The sequence below is a fragment of the Humulus lupulus genome, chromosome 7 (genome assembly GCF_963169125.1).
Source record: "Humulus lupulus chromosome 7, drHumLupu1.1, whole genome shotgun sequence".
NCBI lineage: Eukaryota > Viridiplantae > Streptophyta > Magnoliopsida > Rosales > Cannabaceae > Humulus > Humulus lupulus.
Window position 1 is genome coordinate 138,388,560 of NC_084799.1, and position 11,307 is coordinate 138,399,866.

Sequence of the window (11,307 nt, forward strand, 5' to 3'; positions counted from 1 at the left end):
ATATTTTCTACAAAGATTTAAATTCAAATTTAAAAATAAGTTAACTAATTAATTTTAATTATTTTACATATTAAAATACACTACAAGAAAAAACAATTTTTATAACACTTAAAAACTGCTAACTGGAAGTATTTACAACGCTTCTAAAAATGCTAATGTATCCCCTGTTATTAAAAGTCGAGACTTTTCCATAACAGTTTTAAGATGTTATTTTCAACGTTACAATAAACTAATCAATAACACTTCTTTAGTAGTTATATTATTAAATTAAGAACAATTCATTCATATAACTACTTATTAATTAACAGTACATATTAAGCATTTTTTTTCATAACACTTTTAAGCTATTATGTATGATATTATAATAGACCATTTTATAACATTTTAGAATTGTTAAATTACATAAATTATAACTTTTTGTTGCACTTGTAATATATATAAAATTATAAGTGTTTTAAAAACTCAAATAATACCATTAATATGTTATTGTATTAATTGATCAACAAATGTAAAATTAATCATATCTCACAAACTATGAAAATTATAACATTGAACATTTACTAATTCAAATCTGGTACAATATTCTATTCAAACCATAACTATCACCACTTAATAAAATTCTTAGGTGATGTTTTGAAATATACACAAGACATAACGAACTACTAGAGCTCCACATGTTTACTTAAAAAGTGAACAACAAGACATAATCAAAAGACAAAAAAAAGTTTGAAGATAGCTCCCATCCAATCCATGATTCATTATGCTCTTCTTTCCATTGTGGAATCTATTTGTTCAACTACATAATCTACAATGCCAGTTAGTAAAGATGAGTTCAGCAGAAAAAGAGAATACAAGTAATATCTAATATACATTAATGGTAACAAAAATTCATGAACTAAACAAAGAAAATCTTAATAATATACATGAGACGTGCTAAGTTGTTGTAAGATACATTTCTACACATATTTGGTCATTTCAAAGTTGTAAAACAGAGTTCATGTGAGTTTTTCTATCATGTAGACTACATTACAAGAAAAGATAAAGAAACAAAATTTTGTGAATAGTGAACTCACAGTACAATAAGGCTGAGGAAGTTGAGTAATATCACTTGATATATTGTTGTGTTCTAATCTCTTGGGAAAATAAGAGTCAATAATTAGAGAAAAAATACCTATGAAAAAACATTAGAAAAAACTAATAAACTTGAGGGCGAATGCTTGACACAAACATAAATAATGGTTTGTGCCATTCAATGTTGAGAAACAACAAAAAAAAAAACTTACAATGAAAGCAAGTTCTGAAACTGACTAAGTTCTTGAGGTCTTGAACTAGTAAAGTTGTTTGAAAGATCTCTACAATCCAAAACACAAAATAAGGATTACATCAAAATAAAAAAACTTCCAAAATTTCCAAATACCAAACTCTTAATAACTCATATATTCAGAGGAAAATAAAAAGAAATCATTACTAGCTCACTCTTTATATACTTTTTACTACTATAAGCTATAGTATAAAAAAAAATTGTAAGAAAATAAGCCATGCAACCTTATAAGAAAGGGACCAAAATTAATAAAATACTATGAAAACTTATAAGAAATTAAGATATCTGACATTTCTAGTTCATATAAATGCCTTCCCAAATGCAATACTAAATCTACAATATGATTTATAGCTCAAATAAAAATAGCAAAACAGAGAGTGCGTATTTGTATTGTTTTTCCATAGTTAAGAGTCCCAACAGTTCAATCAAGCAATATTGCACATTAACAAAAGAATTTCCACGAAAGAAATATAGAATATGCAGTTCAAGTATAAGTGTGATAATCTATGCTTTTCTAAGGCTTTCATATATTGCTAAGTGGTATGATTCTTACTTCTTAGGTTAAAAAGATTATGTTCTCATTTCTTAAATCAAGTTTGCTTCTAGCTAGCTTTATCCAATTTGGTGTGATATAATTGAAGAACTTTTGGCAATTATTTATATCCAAATCAATATGTTATGTAGTTTAATCACAAGTTGAGACACAAATCCAGCAGAAAGAAATTTTATATATCCCTTTGTAGTGGAAACTGCAACCTATCACAAAATCTTAGAATGCATCTATAAAATATTTTGACTTTATAGGTCGTATAGCCAAGAAAATATACTACTGAACTAAATAATATTGTATAGGAGCTCGAATTAAATACACAAGGTACTATCAGAGAAAATAAAAACAGATGAAAGTTCAGGAAAAGAATAAATAGACAGTCGCAGAATAGAAAATCTCTTAACCAAGAGTAATAACCAAAGTGTGAGACTTTTTTTTTCTTTCCCTTATTAATATGTTATTCTAGAACTGAGTATCTAAACTTATAAAGTATGTGTCTACCAATTTTAGGATATTTAAAAGCTCAACATTACTATTTTTAGATTTATGATACCTAAAGAACTATATCGATACATAAAGATTAATGAAAATGAAAATAAGATTAAGCAGCATAATTCTAAAGCACAACACAAGACTTTTATCTTTATACCTTGACAAAGGCTGATGAAAGTCGTCTTTTTGTTGGAGGTTCATCTTCTAGCTCGGTATTATGAGCCTATTAAAAAAATAAAAGGCCAAGAAGTAGTGATATTTCCACAAACAAACAGATAAATTCAGAGGTGAAAGGGAGAAAATTAGAGAGAAAAAACACTAGGTTACAACATACAAATACATGAGTTTTCAGCATCATTCTCCAAACTTTTAGAAACCCAAGTTTACAAGTTTTTAATTCAAAATCACACAAAATTGTGGCTATATTCTGAATATGTGTCATATTATACCAAAGTAGAACTAAAATTTTAATCTATTCCACAATACAAAATCACAATCATTAGCAGTGAAAATAAAACTAAGCAACTTCTATTAAGGAAACATGTGTATTGGATTATAAACTATTCTATTGTTAAAAAAAATCATTAAAATCATGTAATTAAACACAATATAATAGAAATTGTGGATCTAGCTAGTCCTCCACAAAATAGCTGCAGTAATGGAAATTAATCTCTGATATCAATATTTATTAAAGGAGAAAAAAATAGCAAGTGGCCTAAAAAAAATAAAGAAAAAACACAAAAAGTGGCATACCTAAAAAAGAATAGCATGCCAAGCTTGCAAGTGGCATACCTATTGGTGCACCAAAGAAATGGCTACAAAAGCACCTATGGAGTAGACAACATAAGACTTATAATTTACACATAATTGTAAATTCCATTATAAAAATTCCAAAATTATATTCATTGAAAATAAATAATTAGACAACAGTACAGGAAAATGGAAAGTCCCTAGTGTATGTTTATGATTTTTTATTTTAGGATAAGAAGCAAGTTATATTCAAGCAAAAATCAGTGAAGCTATAACATAAGACATTATTAAAATATAAAGCTTTAACGCATTACAGAAAGATACTCATAAAATTATGGGGGCCTTCGTATAATATTAGAAAAGTAAAACCCAATATCAATTAATCATTGTGAACATGTCCATTATATTTAAGTTTAAAAAGAAAAGAACATGCAAAAGAAAAAGTCCCAATGACTCATCAAACCTCTTAGTAACGACAAGATCATTAATACATGAAAATTCTAGTCATGAACATGGTGAACATTAAAACTTCCTCAATTAAGCATAAAATATTCCAAACAGGGGAAAACAGAATATTAAACGAAATGCAACAACAATAAGAATTGAGTGACTAATATTTCAGAAAATAAGTTTCAACATGATCACCAACTTAATTATCCTGTTCTAACAAAAAAAGAGCCAAATTTTGATAAGACTATATATCTAATGGTGGATACATACTTGTATCAACCAAAATATAATTTAGTTGTTTATAAAGCTAACAAGAACTATACATCAAAGAGTAGCTCACTTATTTCAAACATACATTTGAGTAACTTAATTCATACCAAGAACTATACATAGTTTTCTTATTCTATTTTTAAAATTTAAGTAACATTTTTTTAGTTGATTGCTGATTGTATAGTGTTTCTTGTAACGTCCTACGTTTTCGGGTACCTTTAAACGACTCGGGTCGGGATTTTTTCCCCCGGGTTAAGAATATTATTTTAAATAATATTATATTTTGTTTGGAAGTATTCCATGAGTTATTGCTAGCCAAAATATGAATTTTGTGATTTTAAAAGTCAAGATGAGACTTTCAGTCCTGGACCGACACAAAAACCCTGATCGGGTAAAAATCTCGGAAAATAAAATAAAAAATCATGGCAATTATATTTTGGGCATAAAATACATTCATAAAAGTTAAAGTTTGGTCAAAAATAATAAACCTAAAAGAAAATGGAAATTTTAAGGCATTTTGTGTTAAATGCCTAATTTTGCTGAAATGGGGAATTTTATTTCATGAATGGATCTTAGGTTAAATTTTATTATGTGATTAATTAAATTAAATGTCAGAGACATTAAATTTAATTAATTAATGTTAAGTTTGGTGATTAAAACTTAATAAGAGTGAAAAAAGGTGTCAAAAGCCAATTTGGACTTTTCTTATTATGAAACCTTTATTAAACTTTATAAAAAAATAATAATAATAATAAAAAAAAAATTAATGATCACATATATGGCAAAGGGTGGCCGGCCATGTGCTATTTTAGAGTGGTGTGAACCCAATTTTATAAAGATAAAATCCCATTTTAATTAAGAACTCAAGTGGGCAAGTGGGAGTAAAACACTTGAGTGTTTTTAGGATAAATTAGATAGTATAAACTATTCTCACCCCCAAAACCGACCCCCACACTCTCTCAATCACTCTCATCTGATTTTTGAAGACCCTCTCAAGTTTTCTCTCAATATTCAACCTCAAGAACACCAAGGAAAACTTGGAGGCTAAGTCTTGGTCTAGGAAGTATTTTCCCTAAGGTAAAGCTTCACTAATCTAGGCTTTTGTAAAGTTTTAAGCATAGAGTTTCAAATAGGTAATTAACTATGTTGTTGGGGGAAGTTGGTTAGGGTTTTTGAAAGATTTTGGAGGAGCCAAAGCTAATAGGAAGGTCCAAACCTTAAGCAAGAACACCAAAGAGGTAAAAAGTTTACTTTTGATGATTTTGTTGTAGGGTTTTTAGTTTTAAGCATTGTTTTGTATATTTAATGCTTAAAGTTTCTTGTTGGTGATGTAATAAGGTTATGGTAGTTGTTTAATAATTTTTATGATGCATGTGTATTGATTTTTGAAAATGGAAACCAAAACCCCCAAGGGTTTTGTAGGATACCCTAAAACAAAACTTGTTTTGAGCTGTGACTTCCAAGGGGTCAAGCAGCCACTGTATATTTGTTTTGTAAAATTAAATTGTACTGTGATGTTGTTGAGATTGAGTACATAAAATTGAGCTTTTGAAACACTAAAAAATGTTTAGAAATGAGTAAGTTATGCTGTTTCAAAGTTTAGGTAAAAAACTGTTTTTTCGTATTCTTATTTTCGGAACCAAGTTTGGACAGCCACTGTATAGGGCAAATGAACCCAGTTTTTTCTAAAATTTTGTGGAAATATTTCTGGAATAACCTATTATTACACTGTAAAATTTGGTAAGAAAATATTGAACGGTTTGAAAGTTATTAACTGTCAAAGTTTGGAAAAAATAAGGACTTGAAAATAAGGTCATTTTTACCTCATTGTTGGAAAATGATTTCACCAATAAAAAATGCTCATTTTGACCTAAGATTTTACAAAGACCTAAATGGCATAACAAAAATGGAATTGGGAAATTTTGGTAACAATTGGGTAAGTAAATTTCAAGTTATGAACTAACGAAGTGTGTAGTTAAAAATATAAAAAATAGGCTTTTCACACTTAGTGTAAAAATGAGATTTTGGAACATAAGGTAAAAAGTAAAATTTTGTTTATTTCAAGATATAAAATGGTAAGTCTTGAAATCATATTTTCACTAAAATTACCCCTTTGAGTTTAAATGAATTATTTTTATTAAAGAGTTTTTATTCTTTCTAAAAATAAGATATTTAATTTATTAATAGTTAATAAATTAAAAGAGGGTTTAAAACCCTATATTTTGAGAAAATAATTAAATGAATTATTTTTCTAGCAAGTAAAATTGATTAATTGATTTTGGAAAATTAATTAGTCAAGATGGGAAATTTTTAACGGTTTTCCTAATTAAGACAAATTAGGCAATTTTCTTAAAACGGTTTTTAGATATTAAAACCTTAAGAAAAATAAAAGGAAAATTTAAAGAGTTTATTTTCTTTAAAAATAATTAAAGAATTTATTTGTATTTTCTTGATATAATACTGGCTAAAATCTTACATATTTTAACCGACTAGTCGAAAGTGCGGGCTAATAGCGATACCTTGAAAGAATAAGATTTTTAGCGGATTGTGGGAAAATACCATTGTGATACCTGAGCCTAGGTATCAAGAACTTAGGATAGGTCTCCCCGAGACTTAGGGTTTAGTCTCGAATATTTTGTATGACTTTCCTTAATAAGTTTAAAACCAAATAAGGATTATAAATCCTTACAAATGACTTTTATTAAAATGACCAAACTGCCCAAAATAATAATAATGAATTATGAGTGCCATAATTAATCCGAGTATACTGTATGGATAACTACAGTATTGGCTAAGCGTAACTGGACTGAATGTTGGAAGGTGAAAACCTGCTGAGCGCTAAGAACTTAAAGTAAGTCAAATTATATTGTATGGCTGCAACATAAAATGATTATTGTCTTGTATGTTAGTATAGGGATACATGCACATATATAGGCTGTCATAGAAAGTTGCTTAGAGACGTTAGTCTAGTGAGTGCTGATTTAGAAAATATGAACGGTAGAAGTCCGTCATATCCTAGACGGTTGATCCCCGTCACACTGCTTGATTTTATTTATGTCCGGTTTATTATCGCGACGAGTGGCCATGAGATGAGGATAAGCTGGTTAAACCTAGGGGCGCCAAGATAAATGGGACCTAGGGGCCCTCATGCTTACTTAATCATTGGACGGTTAGAATCCGAGCAAGTGCTCTGATAAGTTATTCCCGGATAGCAGCCGTGAATATTGGCCATTCACTGAGAGTGCCTAGAGATACTAGGGGTTGCCAAGATTGAGTGAGGTTGAACACCCTAGGGGCAACTGCTCACCAGCACCACTGATTAACATAGAAGTCTTTGTAAAACCATGTAAATTGGATTACACTCTTGAATAAGTAGCGATGCCCTAGGTAACACGATGGTTACCCTTGATGAGAATATTTATTGGCTAGATCTTAGTGTGGAGACTCGGTTCTCTTTTACAGATTAGCAATTATGTTGGAGGGCGCGTTACGCCTGAATTGTTGGAAATTGTCGAGCGTTGGTCTCAAATTATATGGTGATATAATATATCTGCTTGCTCTGGGATTTTCTGAGTGCAGGGATATAATTGTTGATAAGATATAGTTGTGATATAATATATCTGCTTGCTCTGGGATTTTCTGACTGCAGGGATATAATTGTTGATAAGATATAGTTGTGATATAATATATCTGCTAGTTCTGGGATTTTTCTGAGTGCACGATTTTATCTAGATATGAATTAATTTATCCTTGGTTATCAGGCATGACCATAAGTTTGCCAGGATGCTTTAGCGTTCTTGAAATTGATTGTGTAGGGTCCGGATCCCTAATTCTCTATCTGCTTTGTTTGAAAGTTGATCTTACTAAGCGTTTTCGCTTACCTAGTTGTTTCATGTTGTAGGTAAGGGCAAGGGCAAGACAGAGCAGTGAGCGCTCGAGTCTTCCTTGCAAATGTACATGTGGACCGACCGTTTGGGAAGCCTTTTTATTTTTGGAAATGTTGTGTAATTTTCCTAAACTAGGCTCACTCTAATCTTTATAAAACATGTTTGTAACTAAATGTTAAGTATGGCCATACGACTTTTTTTTAAAAGTTTTTTTTTCTATGGGTTTTTGAGACATTTTGTTAAATGAAAACATTTATATTTCCGCATTATCGAGTCTTGAAAATACGGGTCGTGACATTTCTAATGTGTTGTTATGCACATGGTGACTAATTTCTGCTTAAACCATTAAGATAAACTGTAGAAAAAGCTTATTTAAGGGTTTTTGGTTATTCTAATGTTAAAAGAATTATTTCTGCAAAAAAATGTCAAAAAGAATAGAATTTCAAGAATAAGCTACATTTATCAAGTGGCTTGGTTCCATTTACAAGAAAATGATTTCTATTTAGTTATTAGTGATGATATTTACTTATATTTCTACATTTTCTGCAATTTATAAGTTTTGTCTACTTATCTAATTCATGATATCTAAACTGGTCTCAATGTTTACTTTCAATCTTTTATTTCCCTGCCATGCAATTCATGCACTTTTGCTACAACAGTTCAATTCCGAGTCATTTTCATTCAAATACCTTACTTTCTAGACTTTCACTTTCCAGCAACATAACTATTAGTAACTAATTTTGATCAATTTTGAATCTATCATAGTTCAAGATAATTGAAAACCATAAATGAAGTTTTACCACAAATATAGTATAGATTCTTACTTTTCAAATTCTAACAAATTTTTCCATGCCATCCATTGCATTTCTTCCTACAATAACAAGAGAAGTAAACAACAATTAAAGTTTACAAGTTTAGTTACACATTCAAGTAAAAGCTTCTTAAAAAGGTGGTACTTCCATTTTTCTTGTTTAAATACAAAAAGGAGTTAGGTTAAAAGATACAATGTCACAAGTAAAGTAAAACCCACTACAATTTGTACTAAACAATCCACCTATGCACTCAAGTTGCCATACAATTACAACTTAGTTTCAAATATCAAATACCAGTGCTAGATCACAAGTTTCGTTTCTTTTCAAAATAAAAAAAAAAGAACAAATGGTTAATGCTCATCTTTTCATGCACTCCACAATTATAGTTTATCATAGGAAACTTAAGCACCAATTAACAATACATATTTCTTTATATATATATATATATATGTGTGTGTGTATCCTGACAAAATAGTATAAACATCAATAACATCAAAAAATCTCGGGTGATAAGACACACCAACATAGTTGAGCATGAAATCATATGCCTTCTTAGTGTCTTCTTGACCCTCTAGCCCTTTCTTGTCATTGGTCTTTCTTATGAACTTAATGTAGCACTGCCTACAAAGCATGCACAAGTAATAAATGAAACATATAATTAGAAGGTTAAACAAATGAAAATAGATTAAAGAAAAAAGGAGGCGAGAGAGAGAGAACAGTAAATGATGTGAGAAAAAAACTTCATAAATAGTGAAAGTAGTAAGGGAAAAGTTGTTAAAGATACATTACAGAGAGATGGTGTAGCTAGTGATAGTATTCATGGTTAAAAAAATAGTTTATATCTATCATAAATGTAGCTCAGTTGATAAGAACATCATTTAAAATTTACATATACAACATGAAAGCAACCATAGTTCACTAATCACTACGATTCAAAAAACATACCAAAGTGGAACTTGAAGACAATTCAATAAACAACAACTAAATATCTGTTTTGTAGCATCATTATTCTTTACAGCCATATGTGACTCCACATACTGTTTCCAAAACTTTGCCTGAAAAGAATAGAATTTATCATCATCAATGAAAATCTGGCACTGCATTTTTCGAACAAGCAGATGAATCTCAATAGATTCATGTAGAGAGTGAAAGTTAATTCTCTAATACTACTGAAGAACTAAAGTGGTTAGTTTTAGTTCTTCTAGTTTTGTTCTTATAGGTAATTCATTTGGGTTGCATAGAAGTGTGCATTGAGTCAAAAGTCGGCATCAAATACTAAACAATATAGAGTCACTATAAGTTTCTTGTGAACAGATACAAATATGCACACATATTCCTTAATACTACTCTTCCGACCTCTAGGTTACCTGGGTCTTGCTTTACCTAGGTTATCTCAAACTAAGGAAAAACAATTAAACAAACTGTTATGCACAAAAATGAATTAAGAACAAGAAATTTTCAGATAGGTTCTTCAACATCCAGTAAGAAGCAAAATTTTCCCAACATTTGTGCTGTCAAAAGTTTCTCTCTTAACACATAAGAGCTCTCTGCTCTTTCTTGTATTCTAATGCTTACAACCTCTCTAATTTTTCTCACTATATCCTCTCCATTAGAAACAATTCCAACACAAACAAATATATGTATTGATATATTCAAAATGTTTTCTTGATATTAAACTGAATTCTAAAAAAATAAAAGGAAAATAAAACTCACAGAGACAAACGAATTCTTGAGTAGCTGGGTTGCTTGGGTTCTTGCTTCAGCAGGGGCGTCGTCATGTGTGCTTCAGCGACTCAACAAGAGAGAGTGACGAGAGACTAAACTATTTCAGTAGGCTTAATCATGGTGTTACAATCAAACTAGAGAGTATAGGCACGAGGGAGAGAGAGCCGAGAGTCTGTGATAGAGAGATAGAGAAAGAGCGAGGGAGAGATAATGAGAGACTAGGTGTGAGAGAGAGAAAAAGAAGCAGAGGATGCGTGATTAGGGTAGGGATTCATATTTGAGAGATTAGGGATAAGCATTTTTTTTTCATTTGCTTTTTCTTTTGTCATTTTCATTTGACGCCTAGTGAATGTTTCATTTGCCGCCTAAAGAGCTTTACTATTATAAATAAAAATATGTCATGTGTCCATGTCTTTTATTTACTAGCATATGACAATAACACTTCTAAAAATTTGTAATATTTTAATGTATTATTTAGGCAAAATTCTTGTAGTGATATTAGAATTAAGTTATCACATATTATAGATATTGTTTAAACACTTGATTTTTTTTTTTTAAATATTTGAAAATAATAATATCTGATTATTCTATAGATTTTAATATTTAAATAATTTGAAATTTGAAAATTTCTTGACTAGATATTTTTATAGATATTTGAATTTGTTTAACTGTTTAAGATATTTTTTTTCAAAAACAGCAGATGGTATTTGTTATAAAAATTTATAACGGGTTAGATTTTTTTTTAAAATATCACGTTTTTCAAACCAATTAATAAAATATTTTTTTAATAAATGAGATTTAAATTAACTTTGGTTAATTGTTGATAAATCCTATTTAAATTAAATTAGTATTTTTCAAAATGATCTAAACTAAGTTGATTGTTGATAAATTAACTTTGATTAATTGTTGATAAATTTCATTTAAATTTACTTATTTATTTTTTACAAAATTTAATTAATTTGAATTTTGGATAAATTCTAGAAATTAATTATGGTATTTTTGAAAATGAAATCAATTGTGGTATTTTTGCGTAAATTCATAGACTTGCTC

The 11,307-nt window shown here is 29.4% G+C and overlaps 1 long non-coding RNA gene across 4 annotated transcripts; it reads right to left on the minus strand.

Moving 5' to 3' along the window:
* Window positions 1-533: 533 nt before the first annotated feature.
* On the minus strand, window positions 534-10,697 carry LOC133788661 (uncharacterized). Of its 4 annotated transcripts, none has more exons than XR_009873330.1 (9): window positions 10,246-10,697; window positions 9,478-9,587; window positions 9,053-9,149; window positions 8,545-8,591; window positions 3,117-3,190; window positions 2,521-2,586; window positions 1,284-1,352; window positions 1,074-1,133; window positions 534-805 (listed from the first exon to the last, which is right to left on the minus strand). It is a non-coding gene; the product is annotated as an uncharacterized LOC133788661 (long non-coding RNA). The 4 variants fall into 4 exon arrangements; XR_009873329.1 differs by having other exon boundaries at window positions 1,074-1,171; window positions 9,053-9,153; window positions 10,246-10,691; XR_009873327.1 differs by having other exon boundaries at window positions 9,053-9,153; window positions 10,246-10,619.
* Window positions 10,698-11,307: the final 610 nt, after the last annotated feature.